The following is a 14,563-nucleotide window of genomic DNA, read 5'->3' as shown; positions in this document are numbered from 1 at the left end:
TTCCTTAAATGATCGTGCACACTGTGTGACTTTCATGGGATCATCATGCACAGAAAACATATCATGCAACACATTATGTACCGTATGGTTTTTGAACTTTTTTGCACCCAATGCAGACACTGCAGTATTCTCAGTACTCTCCTGCAAGGAAAACATTCTGTTATGCAGCATTGTAACCACATTGGCATCAATTTTTTCACTCTCAAGTCCATACTGCCCAGAACCCACAGTCTCTTTAGTGGCCTCACCACTCCATGGATTCTGCTCCAGCTTTCTGTTACAGTCCTTTGGCGGGGACACCTCCTGCCATGCCCTCAAAGCGCTGTAGTCAGCCTCCAACACAGAGCATTGGGGTTTTACTGGCCACTTTGCCACTGGACATCCATACATACATAACTCCATTTGCAAACACCCAAAGCATGGCTCTTTCTGGTTGCCTCCTGCACCACCTGCAATCTTGACTGCACAGTCCATAACACACAACTAAACAAGTTCAATAACTTGCCTCGCAGACGTCCTCTGCATGGTCCTCTGTTGCTCCCACAGCAACCGCAAACTTTGGCCTCCGGGCCCTTTAACCACAGCTTCGGCCTCCTAGCCCTTAAAACTTTGCATACAGTACAACCGCACACTCGGCCTCCTGGCCCTTTAAACTCTGCATACAGCAGGTATCGCACACTCGGCCTCCTGGCCCTATAAACCGCATACAGCAGCACTGCTCCCAGCAAACATCCACGTGTTGCTCCTGCAGCTTTGTGCGCCACTCCAGATCATGCCAGCGCATCTTCCACCCTATGTAGCAAGCGGGGTACACTTGCCTGCGGATCGCTGACCTCTCTTATATGGAAATGGTGCACCACACGTAGAAACTGCTCAGAAGATGTGGATTTCTTTATCTGGCTCCTGCCAGCTTTTATTTTTACAGCACATCATATAACAACGAAATACACAGTTCATGTGAGCACCCCACCTGGGTGTAGAGTTTAGGGTCGTCTTCCCTGTCAAACTCCTGGTCTGCACTAGACCCTGGGCTAGCAGCCCTTGCAGCTCCACGAACCTGGCTCTTTCTCACAGCCAACGTCTCTCTCAACTTCGGTGAGAGTCCAGGGTTGTCATCCCTGTCGGACTCTGGCCTTTGCTAGGCCACCAGCCTGCAGCACCTCAGCTCTGCTGCGCTGGTCCTCTCTTTCTCTTGGGTGAGTCCAGGGTTGTCGTCCCTGTCGGACTCTGGCCTTTGCTAGGCCACAAGCCTGCAGCACCTCAACTCTGCTGCGCTGGTCCTCTCCCTCTCTCTCTAACTTGATTCCTGCAGGAACTGGCCCTTTTCTAGTTCCTGCTCCACCCTTTTGTGTTAACCCTCGCACCAGAAGTCCTGTCTGCAGCCCTTTACAGGCCCTTCTGTGTACTGCACTACTACAAGAGGTATAAAGTTTGGTTGGTTTAAGGGTGCATTCAGATGACCATATATCGGCTGGGTATTCGCGTCGGCCGATATACGGCGTCTCTCTCTGCAGGGGGAGGAGGCTGGAAGAGCCGGGAGCAGTGCTCTGAGCTCCCGCCCCCTCTTTGCCTCCTCTCCACCCCCCTACACTATTTTCAATAAGGAGAGGCGGGACAGGGCGGAGCTAATTCCTAGACCTTAGTCCCGCCCCCACCCCGCCTCCTCTCATTGCAAATAGTCCAGAGGGGCGGAGAGGAGACAGAGAGTGGGCAGGAGCTCAGAGCACTGCTCCCGCTCTTCCAGCCTCCTCCCCCTGCAGAGAGAGACGCCGTATATCGGCCGGCGCGAATACCCAGCCGATATATGGTCATCTGAATGCACCCCAAGTCAGATAATTCTGGTGAAATTTTTGTTACCAGATACATTATGTGGGAACAAGTATTTTTAATGGGAGATATTTTGGGTAGTAGGGCCCACGTTGTTTTATCTATATTTATGTTTATAAGCTCTGATTTTGAGAAATTAAAATTTGAAGTTTGAGATTTGACCAAAAAGCTCACAATCTCTTAGAGAGAAAGGTGAGGGTTAGATATAAATAACAGGACATCATCTGCAAAAGATGCTATGTTGTGATCCATTTCTCTGCCTTCTAAGCCGGTAATTTGTTGATTCCGCACAATTCTTTCCAGGAAGACCTTTTTAGTAAGAGCTTCCTTAGGAGGGGCGGGATGGGGCGGAGCTAAGCGCTGGGACTTTGCCCCGCCCCCATCTCGCCCCCTCCTATTGCAAGTAGTGGCAAGGGGCCAAGAGGGGGCAGGTGCTCAGTTCCTGCTCCTGGCTCTTCCATCTCCCCCCCCCTGCAGACAAGGACACCGTATATCGGCTCGGCGTGAAAACCGAGCCGATATACGGTCGTCTAAATAAGCCCTAAGGCTGAGATGTTTTAGAATAGGTGGAGCTGAAGCCATCTGTGCATGGACTCTTGCCTTTAGGGTGCGTTCGCAAAAGCGTATATCGGCTCGGGGGGAGGCTGGAAGAGCCCAGGAGCAGGAACTGAGCTCCCGCCCCCTCTCTGCCTCCTCTCCACCCCTCTGCACTATTTGCAATGAAGAGAGGCGGGGGCGCGGCTAATTCACGGACCTTAGCCCCGCCCCCACCCCGCCTCCTCTCATTGAAAATAGTGCAGAGGGGCGGAGAGGAGGCAGAGAGGGGCTGGAGCCTCAGTTCCTGCTTCTGGCTCTTCCAGGCCCCCCCCCTGCAGATGAGGAGGACGTATATCGGCTCGGCGTGAAAACCGAGCCGATATACGCTCTTGTGAACGCACCCTTAGGGAGTATGCTGATGGCGTCCTCCATTTCTTTTAGGGAGATTGCGTTGTTCACCACTAATTTCGGTTGCTGCAGATTTGTGGAAAAGAGATTTTTACATTTTTTGGATCTGAGTTATTTTATGTGGCTCTGAGTTATGTTGTTTGTCAATATTGTAAAGTTCAGAATAATAGGAGCCAAACTCCCCTTTTTATCTAAAATGTGACCCAATCAAGAATATGTGGGGGAGATCCCTGCCTAAGGCGAGGCGATCACACTGATAAAAGTACCCCCACTTCTCGTACTTGGACTTGTATTTTCCCTAAACTTGGGAAGTCAAATGGCAAACAAAATTATAAGAGATCACAACCACATCTATGAGTAGCCTTGCAGCAGGTCATCGTAAGGCGGCTAATTATAGCAATGGTGTAGTGTTCTAATGAGCTTCTCAACATATCTTTTATCTACCTTGCATAGGTAAGGTACACAACAGAAAATCAATCTATAAAAATTTTGACTGTATACCCATGAACCACTCTGCAATACATTTGAACCAGTTAGCTAGATTACAAATAGAGAAAATGTCATTCCACCACAAATCCTGTTTCTCCTCATGTTCTTCTAGCCATTTATCTCTCATCTCCTGGATTATCTGGAACCTGGATCTGACCTGAATGTTAACTTTAGGATCTATATAATGACAACAGATGGGTCCAATTATTTGATGCATTCCACCCAGGGCAGCTAATGAGATAATCTAGTACTATTGTGTGTTGATGACTAATGACAATTATCTGGGATTGTATTCAATTTGTCTGATTAACCAAGAATTGCAGCAAATATCAGGTCATCTAGATAGTCTATGGCCTCCACCAATTTATCCCACATCCGCATAATCATTGGGTAGACAAATAGTATACTAAAAATGTTATTTTCTGCACTCATAGTGTCAGGACTCAAACATGGGAACTCCTGTGCTCCATGCGGTTTCTCTCCCCAGTGAGCTATTCAGCTTATTGGACCAACTACTCTGCTGATCCTAGCATTGTCTTTGCTCCAATTAAGTCCACTTCCTATCTCCATGTCTTGGCCTTGCCCTGCTACTAATTGGGACTTCCTATAAAAGCCTGACCCCGATCCAGGGCATGATTATTCTGCTCCGTAGCATTGACTGATCAAGCACCACTTCTGCCTGCTGCTCTACTATTGTCACAAGACTTCCCGTTGCTGACTTTTGGCTTTCTATCTGACTATCTTACCCACCTCATCCTTTTGTACTGCAAAACGAGACTTCCTGTTGTTGACTCCTGGCTCTACTCTGACTACTCTCCTGACCTGAGGCTCCACCCTTATGCCTAAACTGCTACAAAATAATTACGCCAAAACATGGAGCCCATAGTCACTGCCCTGTGAAAGCAAGTTAAAGAGCTCCAGGAATTTTGTGCCTCCTATCAAGTTTGCTGGATTACAGGCACTGGTGCTAGATCAACAAAAGGAGATAATCAGTTTACAGAGGCAACTTCTGGATTTTCATCACTTACGCTCTGATGTCAACATGACAATGTCTGCAAAATTCGGTGGGGATCATTGTCAATATAGAGGCTTCCTTAATCAATGCCGGATTTACTTCCAGATGTATCCCACCATGTTTACCAGTGACAGGAAGGTGTTTTTCATCATTAACCTCCTCACTGATGAGGCCCCTACATAGGCCTTGCTGTGCATAGAGACCATCAGTAATCTCGACAGCCTCAATGCCTTCATGACCGCTATGATTCAAACCTTTATTTTTTTTAAAGGAGCTTTATTTAGCCAGAATAGTTAACAAATAAACAGTAGATGTCCACCTCAGTGGTACATAACATTGCATAAATACAGAAAAAACATCAATACCTCCTGACACATAGTAGTTGGCTATAAACTCTTATTTTAACTTTGTCAAATGTTGCTAATCAGAAAACATAACAAGCGGGCACTTTACGTCCAGTGCAACAGGAAGAAAAGGGAAAAAAGGAAAGGAGATCAACAAGAACACCCGCCTTCCCCCTTCGCCCCCACCCCCAACAACATAGCATGACTCTTAAAAGGAAAGACATAGCTTAAAAGTCAAGTCAAGCTGTAAGGACTGTGGATGTGGAACCACTGTGTCAATCTACTGGGTAGGTGAAAATACGATCCAGCACGGCTGATAGCAAACCCCAGCATGGGAGGTAAGATACCAGATGAACAGCCGCATATATGGATGGGAACTAGGGAAGGTATCTTGCCCTGAACTGATAACCAGGAAAGGGAAACCCCTGCCTATAAGCTGAACACACATCCTGATAAGTCTTTCTCTAGGCGCTGACTTACCCTGGTGGACCAGAACACCTATAGGACAAAGATAAAACAGCAACCGGAGTACAGAAACAAAGAAAGGATCTGGTCTGGTTAACACTCCAGGCATCTTTCAGGAATTTGTTAATGACATTTTCAGAGATCTTCAACAATGTGTCGTTGTCTATTTGGACGATGTCTTGATTTTTTCCCCCAGATATACCCTGGCACCAGAGGCAGGTTCGCTCGGTGCTCCAGCGTTTAAGGGAGAATCGTTTGTTTGCTAAATTGGAGAAGTGTTTTTGAACGTGAGTCACTTCCCTTTTTGGGGTATATTGTCTCCAAACAGGGTTTGCAGATGGATCCTGAAAAAGTCTCTGCAGTACTGAATTGGCCTCGTCCCTCCAGCCTTCATGCAATCCAGCGATTCCTGGGCTTTGCAAACAACTACTGACAGTTTATCCCACACTTCTTCTCCCTGATTTCTCCCATCTCTGCTCTTACATGTAAGAAAGCTGATGCCAAGCAATAGTCCCCGGAGGCAGTCTGCTTTTCATGCTCTAAAGGTAGCCTTCTTGTCTGCCTCTGTGCTGCACCGACCAGATGGTACAAAGCAGTTCTTTCTGGAGGTTGATGTTTCTTCCTCAAGTGCAGGAGCAGTCCTACTGCAAAAGGGGGCATCTGGCAATAAGGTGACATGCGTTTTTTTCTTCAAGTCATTTTCCACGGCAGGCCAGAAATACTCTATAGGGGACCATGAGTTACTGGCTATCAAGATGCGCCTGGATTTTGCCGTTATCTGCTGGAGAGAGCCTCGCATCCCATTGTAATTTACACCGACCATATAAATCTGACGTATCTTTAGACTGCACAATGGCTCAACCTCCGTCAAGCTTGGTGGGCCTTCTTTTTTGCACGGTTTGATTTTGTATTGTATTTTTGGCCTGCCAACCAAAATATTAAGGCTGACGTATTATCCAGAGCATTTGACTGTAACGACACTGAAGAGGCTCCACAATTCATTATTGAACTTGCCAGATTGGTGACCATAGCTCCTGTTCGGGTTAAGGATATCCCGCCAGGAAGGACGTTCGTACCCGAGGCCAAGAGGAGAGTTGTTCTATCCTGTGGGTCACTGTTCAAAAATAGCTGGTCATTTTGGGCAACGCAAGACTAGCAAGTTAATTCATCATCAGTACTGGTGGCTGTCCATGGTGAAGGATATTCATGATTTCGTGTCCTCCTGTACCTCCTGTGCCCAGTATAAACCACAGAAACTGAGACCTGCAGGGCTCTTGTGTCCATTACCCATACCTGAGGCTCCATGGCAGCATATTACCATGGACTTTATTACAGATTTACCTCTGTCCAGTGGCTGTACTGTTATATAGGTGGTAGCGGACCGATTTTCTAAAATGGCCCATTTTGTGTCTCTGCCCAGTTTGCCGTCCACCAGTCAACTTGCCGAGAAGTTCATTAATTACATTTTCTGCCTCCATGGCTTTCCTAAACATATTGTGTCAGATAGAGAGGTGCAATTTACATCTAAATTTTGGAGATTCCTTTGTAAATTTATGGATATATCATTAGACTTCTCTTCGGCTTATCACCCCCAGTCTAACGGGCAGGTGGAGCGTACCAACCAGATCCTGACCGGATATCTCTGCCATTTTAGCACCACGATGATTGGGTCAGTCTTCTGTCCTGGGCGGAGTTTTCTCATAACCAGCATGTCAGCGACTCCATGAAGGAGTCTCCCTTCTTTCTAGTATATGGGCATCAGCCAAGAGTTCCCCTTCCAGTCCCACGACTTCCGAGGCTCCAGCAGCAGCTTCCTCAGCAGAGTTTTACAAAGATTTGTCAGGAGACCAAGGTTAATCTGGAGAAGTCAATTGCTTCCATGAAGAGGTTTGGTGATTGCAGGCATCGGTCCACCCCACAGTTTGTTCCAAGGGATAAAGTGTGGCTTTCCTCCAAACATATACGGCTAAAAGTTCCATCTTATAAGCTCACCCCACGATTTTTGAGTCTGTTTGAAGTGTTGGAGAGAACTAATTCTGTTTGTTACAGGCTGCGACTCCCACCCTCCCTGCATATACCCAACTCCTTCCATGTCTCTCTCCTCAAACCACTTCTGCTCAATAGATTTTCTAAAAATCCCAGACCAGATGCCACTTGGGTTAGTTCGGAGAACATCTTCGAGGTGAAAAATCTATTTTGCGCAATCACTTTAAATAGCCTAAAAGGGCAAATACAGAGGGTCCCCTACTTGCGAACAGGATCCGTTTCAGGAACCTGCTTGCAAGTACATTTGTTCGTATGTACGAACAAATGCTTGTACGGTGCAGGATGGCGGGTGGATCCCGCTCCGTACAACGTCGGATGCCGGCTGTTCTTACAGCGGACACCCGGCGGTAGCAGTTATGACGATCCATGCCGCTTGTCAGAACTTTTAACACTTTAAATAGCACTGACAGCTGTATTTAAAGTGTTAACAGTTCCAACGAGCAGCGCGGACCCCGTCAGAACTGCTGCCGCCGTGTGCCAGCTGTAAGAAATAGCTGACACCCGACGCTCAGGGAGCCCGTACAGTGTCCTGCGATAAGATCGTGGGACGCTGTGCGGTTGCTAGGCAGCTGGGGTGCACAGCTTGATAGGCGCTCTACATAGAAAGCCCTAGGGCCTTTCAGAAGGTCCCCGGCTGCCTAGCAACCGCACAGTGTCCCGCGATCTGACCGGACAGGCTTCTATCAGGCTTGATAGAAGCCTGTCCAGTCCCTGCACAGTATGATGTAATGCCATAGCATTACATCATACTGTGCAGGACAGATTGTTTGCATCTTGCGAAGTTCGTAACTCTAACGTTTGCAAGTTGGGGACTATCTGTACCTCTAAAAGAGTGTAAAAATATACTAAAGTGGTGGTGCACTATAATAAGCCTGGGTGATAAAGCTCTGGCCAAAAAGAAATGGATACTGAATCAGGTGGATGGCTTAATAGGGCCGCACTTAGGCTTTGCGATTCCAATAATGCAGCATGAGAAAATGTACTTTTCCAAAAACACAAGCCTAACAAGTTAAAACATGCAGTTACAACGCCTAACATACGTGATGTGCCTATTAAGCATCTTGATGATAAAATTAGTGAGATTTTACAATGTGGCAACTTACCAGTTCATGCGAAAATTAAGTTACACCAATGTGTTTCAAAGATACTTGGTTCGCGCTAAACGGCATGCAACAGTGCTAGCAACGATACACCTTGTTAGTCCAGCTGATCCTGGTTATCAATAGAGATGAGCGAACACGTTCGGCCCCGCCCCTTTTTCGCCCGAACACCGAACTTTGCGAACACTTCAGTGTTCGGGCGAAAAAGTTCGGGGGCCGCCGTGGCAGCGCGGGGGGTGCGGCGGGGAGTGGGGGGGAGAGGGAGAGAGAGAGGGCTCCCCCCTGTTCCCCGCTACTGCCGCCCGCGCCGCCGCGCATCTCCCCGCCCCCCGGCGGCACCCGGACCTTTACGCGCGAACACTGCAGTGTTCGGCAAAGCCGGTGTCCGGGTGCGGATGTGTCCGTAACGGACACGTTCGCTCATCTTTAGTTATCAACAAATGGCAAATACCAAACCTGATAAACACAATGGTGTCCATGAAATTGGAAGCCACGTCAATCCGCGTCTCAGAACCGGCAACTCTCGGGGCCGCTGTGCCCACACTGCCAGTCCTACTACGCGGGTTGCAGAAGTGCGGCGCAGGGGAGCCCCGGTTCTAGTGATATCCTCTGGTCGCTGTAACTCTGGTCACCGCCGGGCTGTGCAGGGACGCAGCGGGTGCCGCTCCACGTGACCCCATCTCCATGACTACCAGGCGTGCTTCCTTGGCATCCATCTGCTCAGCAAGGCCAGGGGTGGTGTTCCCAGCATTTCCTTGATTGGGTCCTGCTGCTGTCAGGCTCCCCGCCCCAATCAGCTGCTGGGGCGGGAGTTCTGACAGCATTTAAATGTCTCTGTTTCCTTCCTGGATTACCAGTGTTAGTTTGGTCTTCCAGCTGCACCCGCGTATTGTTTTGACTCCTGTTTTGACCCCGGCTTTCTGACATCTGCTTTTGGACTTGACTTTGTTTTTGCCTTACCCCTTTGTACCGCTACCCTCCTATTGCTGACCCGGATAGTTTGACCATTCTACTGTTCGTTTGTCTCCAGTGTCTGTTTGTCTTTCCCGTGTCCTGCTTCCCCAGTGAGTGTAGGGACCACCGCCCAGTTGTCGCCCTGGGGGTTAGCCCAGGGGGGCAAGTAGGCAGGGACCGGGGTTGCGAGTTTTCTCAGGGACTTTTATTATCCCGGACACTGGCCGAAGGAAGGTCAGACCCTTGTATCCGACCGAGAACTTTGAACCCCTCGATGGAGGCCGTGGCGGCTTTAGCGAACCAGGTCCGGGTCCTTACGAACCTTGTCCAGGACCTAACCACCCGCTTGCAGCTACAGGAACAAGTGGTGTCTGCGGATTCCATGCAGCCTCCTTCCACTCCAGGAACTGTGTCAGAACCTCGGGCTACGCTTCCTGATTGCTTCTCCAGGGAGAGAAGTCAGTTTTTCGCATTCTCAGAGTGCTGCAAGCTCTACTTTGACCTCCCACCCCACTCCCCTGGCACTGAATACCAGAAAGTGGGAATTGTAATTACCCACCTGAGGGGAGAGCCCCAAAATTGGGCCTTCTCGTTACCTGCTGGCTCTCCCACCCGACTGTCCCTTGATGCCTTTTTTTCCGCCTTGGGCCAAATTTATGACGAACCCGACTGGGCTGGCTACGCAGTTTCTAAACTTCTAGCCCTGCGCCAGGGCTGCAAGTTGGCAGAAGACTACTGTTCCCAATTCTGCCAACATTGTACGGAATCCGGGTGGAATGATGCCGCCTTAAAAGATTTATTTTTGGCTGGTCTGTCTGAGGGTCTTAAGGACCTACTCGTGGCCCACCCGGAGCCTAGAACCTTGGAGCAAGCCATGTCACTGGCTATTCGGGCCGACCGACGTTTGAGGACCAGACACTCCACTCGGACCAGTCCACTCCCCACGTCCACGTCTTCTAATGACCCGACTTTATCACCTCCCACCGCAGAGCTCATGGAGCTGGGAGCCATGAACCCTAAGCAATGACGGGAATATCGCCTAAAGAAGAATCTATCTCTACTGTGGGGAGCCGGGTCACCGCATGGCGACCTACAATAAGAAGCCGCGCAGGAAAACTTCCGCTCCTAGGCAGTTGTCGGGAGGACTGTCTAGGAGCTAAGGTACTCCCTGTGATGTCCAAGATGTTATTGCCCTGCACCCTAGAATTCCATTCTTTCTACCGTACTGGGCAAGCCTTCGTTGATTCTGGGACTGCTGCAAATTTAGTTAATTTTAATTTTGTGGCTCAACTGTCCGGGGTTTTGTTACGCTTAGAGACTCCGATTTTTGTTTCAGGAGTGGATTCCACTCCATTGCAGGCAGGTCTAGTTAATCTGGTTACCCCGGACGTAAGTTTTACGGTAGGAGCCCTACATGTTGAGTCCTGCACAGTTATTGGGATGAGATGCTTGTCTGTGGACGTCATCTTAGGTCTTCCCTGGCTCCGGGAGCACAATCCTGTAGTTAATTGGGACACGTTGGAACTGGTAGAGTGGGGTCCCCGCTGTGCCAATCACCTATGTCCGGTTGAGGTGGGTATCTCTGATAGGGTATTTCCCTACCAGATTACCTCTCCGAGTTTTCGGACGTTTTCTCTAAGCAATTGTCTGAAGCCCTGCCCCATCATAGGGAATGGGATTGTAAAATTGATTTGGTTCCTGGGGCCAAACTTCCTAATGGCCGCATTTATAATGGTACCGTTCCAGAGAGAGAGTCCATAAAGGACTATATCAAGGACAGCTTGGCCAAGGGGCACATCCAACCTTCAGAATCCCCAGTAGGTGCCGGTTTTTTCTTCGTCAAGAAAAAGGATGGGGGTCTTCGGCCCTGTATAGATTATAGAGAGCTAAATAAAATCACGGTCAGAAACCAGTATGCTCTTCCGCTCATTCCCGACCTCCTCAACCAGGTCGCTGGTGCCCAGTGGTTTTCGAAGCTTGACCTCAGGGGAGCTTACAATCTCATTCGCATTCGGGAAGGGGATGAGTGGAAAACCGCCTTCAATACGCCTCTCGGTCATTTTAAATATCTAGTCATGCCTTTTGGATTATGTAACGCCCAGGCCATTTTTCAGGGGTACATGAATTCTGTGTTTCAGGATATCATGGGGGATGTTCGTCGTGGTATATCTAGATGACATTCTGATTTTTTTCCTCCGACTTGGTGAGCCACCGTACACACGTTCACACCGTGTTGGCTCGACTCAGACGTAACAAGCTGTTTGCAAAGCTCGAGAAATGTGTTTTCGGGGTACAAAAAATATCATTCTTAGGGTATATCATCACACCATGTGACATCCAGATGGATCCTGGGAAGGTGAAAGGCATCACGTAGTGGGCCCGGCCAGGTACTTTGAAGGCTCTTCAACGCTTCCTCGGCTTCGCTAATTACTATTGCAAGTTCATTAAAAACTTCTCCGTGGTGGCTCAACTTTTAACGAACCTCACCAGAAAGGGAGCAGATGTGAGTACCTGGTCTTCTGATGCCCTTATGGCCTTCGATACCCTAAAGGCGGCTTTGTCTTCAGCGCCCGTCCTTGTACAACCAGAACTTTCCTGCCCGTTTGTTGTGGAGGTAGATGCCTCGGAGTTTGGTGTGGGAGCGGTACTGTCCCTCCACACTCACTAACCTTAGATGGTGTGCCTATTTTTCTAGAAAGTTCTCTTCTACCGAATGGAACTATGATATAGGCAACCGGGAATTACTAGCTATTAAGTGGGCTTTTGAGGAGTGGAGGCATTTTTTGGAAGGGGCTCATCATCAGATCACAGTACTCACAGACCATAAAAACCTCACTTATTTAGACTCCGCTAAGAGGTTGAATGCTTGGCAAGCCCGCTGGGCCTTGTTCTTTTCTCGGTTCAATTTTGTTGTGACCTATAGACCCAGCTCAAAGAATGTTAAGGCTGATGCCCTGTCTAGGAATTTTGGTACCCCGGAACCTTCTGAGTCAGAGCCTGAGAGTATTCTCTCCCCTGGGGTGGTTTTCGCTGCTGTCTCATCCGACCTTTCCCCTCTTATACACGCTGCTCAACAATCTGCCCCTGAAGCCCTTCCGGAAGGCAAACTTTTTGTTCCTTTGTCACTGAGATTGAAAGTGTTAGAGGAGACATATGCTTCAGTCCTAGCTGGTCACCCCGGTATCAGGGGTACTCAAGAGTTATTATCCAGAGTCTATTGGTGGCCGCATATGGCCAGAGATGTATGGTTGTTTGTGTCCGCATATCCGATTTGCGCAAGGGGGAAGAATCTCAGGAGACGTCCTGAGGGTCCTCTTCTTCCCTTGCCCATTCCATCCAGGCCATGGTCCCATCTGTCCATGGATTGTATTACTGATTTGCCGCCCTAGCTGGGGAAAATGGTCATTTGGGTTATAGTTGACCATTTCTCCAAAATGTCACATTTCGTTCCTCTTTGCAAGCTGCCTAACGCCAAATGTCAGAAATGTTCATCAAGGAGATTGTTCGGCTACATGGGATCCCTGCGGATATTGTTTCAGATAGAGGGGTACAATTCGTCGCTCGCTTCTGGCGAGCTTTCTGTAAAAATCTAAATGTGAATTTGTCTTTTTTTCCGCTTTCCATCCTGAGTCTAACAGACAAACGGAACGTATGAATCAAGAACTGATCCAGTACCTGCGACTTTTTGTTTCTGATAACCAGTTTCAGTGGGCCAACTACTTACCTCTCGCCGAATTTGCAATTAACAACCATGTTAACTCGTCTTCTCGCCACCGGGTTGCTAGGGACGCAGCGGGTGCCGCCCTGCGTGACCCCATCTCCATGACTACCAGGCATGCTTCCTTGGCATCCATCTGCTCAGCAAGGCCAGGGGTGGTGTTCCCAGCGTCTCCTTGATTGGGTCCTGCTGCTGTCAGGCTCCCCGCCCCAATCAGCTGCTGGGGCGGGAGTTCTGACAGCAATTAAATGTCTCTGTTTCCTTCCAGCATTGCCAGTGTTAGTTTGGTCTTCCAGCTGCACCCGCATATTGTTTTGACTCCTGTTGTGACCCCGGCTTTCTTACATCTGCTTTTGGACTTGACTTTGTTTTTGCCTTACCCCTTTGTACCGCGTACCCTCCTATTGCCGACCTGGATAGTCTGACCATTCTACTGTTTGTTTGTCTCCAGTGTCTGTTTGTCTTTCCTGTGTCCTGCTTCCCTAGTGAGTGTAGGGACCGCCGCCCAGTTGTCACCCCTGGGGGTTAGCCCAGGGGGGCAAGTAGGCAGGGACAGGGGTTGCGGGTTTTCTCAGGGACTTCCATTATCCCAGACCGTCCTGACACCGCATTTCACAAAAAATGCTGAGTTTTTACTAAACAGACTGTTGGAGAACAGACATACTACAGTGTCGATTGATAAGAGCGAGTTTACTTATGAGGGAGCTGTTATCTTCAGATCTAACAAGCTGGACTTAGTATGTAGCACAACACAAAGCCACAGTACGGCCAAGAAGATTTTGCCTCCAGGCTGGGGCACATTTATGCAGGCGATGGCTGAAATAAATATACCCTCTACTGTTGTGGGTGACCCACACTACTAGAGAGAATCTTCATGGCCTAAAAATGAACCTAAATTCTACTTTTGAAGCTGCTACTCCACAGTGCAAAACCCAACTTTTTCCTCAAGCATCTCCCAGAATAACATGGGCAAGTTTACGGCTTTAAAAGAGGACTTTACTGCTGCTCCAAACCGTGTGATTAACATTGTAATTTATACTAAAATGTAAATATTTGCATGCTATGTAGTGACTATATAAACTCTACCACAATGACCGCTGCTTCATTCTGTATGCATTTGAGTGTTCAATAAACCTTTTTAAACTTTGCATTAGTCTGGTGTGTGAATCTCTATAATAAGCCTTGAAGGGAAATAACTCCATGGCATAATATGGCAGAATAAAATGGGGAGGGCTGAATAAAATACATTAGAGGGTGGGGTTATTGTCCCGGGAAGGGGAGCTGAACAAGGTTGTGATAATTTGGGGGCTGAAAAATAAGCTAAGCTAATGTGAGCATGGAACCTGTCACTGGAAGAGGAGGGTAATTCAACTATAAAAGGGGTGGGGCATGGATAGCAAGCTTTAAAAGGGGCAGGACACCTGTCAGTTTACTGGAAGTGTGTGTTTGACGAGCTAAGTAGAAGTATTACTATTATAATGATTGGTCCATAATTGATTTTAAGGGGGAGTACCATGTGAGTTTGTTACTTGTGACCAAGACGGAAGTGTCTTTTAAAATACGTGTAGGCGTAATCATAGTGTTATATGGTACCTGCCATTTGTAAGTTTATGGATTTTTGGAATAAAATAAATGTTTTAAGGAGCCGGCCTTTTTCATT

This window comes from Eleutherodactylus coqui, chromosome 5 (genome assembly GCF_035609145.1).
Source record: "Eleutherodactylus coqui strain aEleCoq1 chromosome 5, aEleCoq1.hap1, whole genome shotgun sequence".
Lineage (NCBI taxonomy): Eukaryota > Metazoa > Chordata > Amphibia > Anura > Eleutherodactylidae > Eleutherodactylus > Eleutherodactylus coqui.
This window is presented reverse-complemented; position numbering follows the sequence as displayed.